Source organism: Elephantulus edwardii, unplaced genomic scaffold (genome assembly GCF_000299155.1).
Source record: "Elephantulus edwardii isolate Elephantulus edwardi_28Jun2011 unplaced genomic scaffold, EleEdw1.0 scaffold00135, whole genome shotgun sequence".
NCBI lineage: Eukaryota > Metazoa > Chordata > Mammalia > Macroscelidea > Macroscelididae > Elephantulus > Elephantulus edwardii.
The window spans coordinates 8863622-8864645 of NW_006399885.1; the positions used below are offsets into that span (position 1 = coordinate 8863622).

Sequence of the window (1024 nt, forward strand, 5' to 3'; positions counted from 1 at the left end):
TGTGAAATCAACTTGTACTGCCTTTTGATTAGGTATTTATTTAAAATAAGCTGTCCCAATGGAGAATTTGAGTTTATGCTGCAGGCTTCTTTTCCTCTCTGGCAGGTTTCTTTTCTACTGGCTTCTTCTCAGCTACTGGTTTCTTGGTGGCTGTAGGCTTCTTTTCCGCTGTGGGCTTCTTGGGCTTCTTCTTCACATCAACAACAGCTTTCTTTGCTCCTTTCTTCCCTACCACAGGCTTCTTGCTTGGAAGAGCCCCCTTCTTATCAGATTTGGCCTCCAGTGCTTTAGCCGCCTTAGTCACCCGGAGTTTGTGATTCCTGGCCTGGCAAAGAATGGTATTTTGGCGCATCATCTTTGCATGTGGATTAAGCTTCAACATGATTCTCAGATTTTTCAGTGGGTTCTTCTTCAAGACTCTGCGATGAATCTTCTTGCGTGGTGCTTGGAGGGCCCTCTGAATCTCTGGGCTTTTCAAGATTCTGCTGAGATCTGTATTCATGATCTGTGTGTGGAAAGGTTGTAGTTGCTCTTGAGGGAAGCAGCTTTCCACCAAGTGCCATCCAGCTCATCTAACTTTCGAAAAGCACTTTCAGTCCAAATGCAGAATCGGCCCACATGCCCACCAGGAGCAAGTTTCAAAATGTTCAATTTGCTTACATTAAGCAGAGTAATTCCAGGGGTATTCCTGAAGGCCTTGATGATACCATTATCCTCATTATAGAAAATGCATGGTTTCCCATGCTGGATGTGACGTCGGTTTCTCATTTTACCTTTGCCAGCTCTCATTCGCTGGGAGGCATAGACCTTTTTGATATCATTCCAGGCCTTAAGTTTCTTAAGAAGCAGGACAGCCTCCTTGGTCTTCTTGTAGCCCTCAATTTTATCATCGACCACCAAAGGAAGCTCAGGAACTTCCTCAATACGATGACCTTTTGACATGACCAGCACTGGCAAGGCCGAGGCAGCCAGAGCAGAGCAGATGGCATAGCGCTTCTGAGTTGTGTTCACTCTATGGTGCCAG

The 1024-nt window shown here is 45.7% G+C and overlaps 1 pseudogene; it reads right to left on the minus strand.

Moving 5' to 3' along the window:
* Window positions 1-73: 73 nt before the first annotated feature.
* Window positions 74-1017, minus strand: LOC102873015 (annotated as a pseudogene).
* Window positions 1018-1024: the final 7 nt, after the last annotated feature.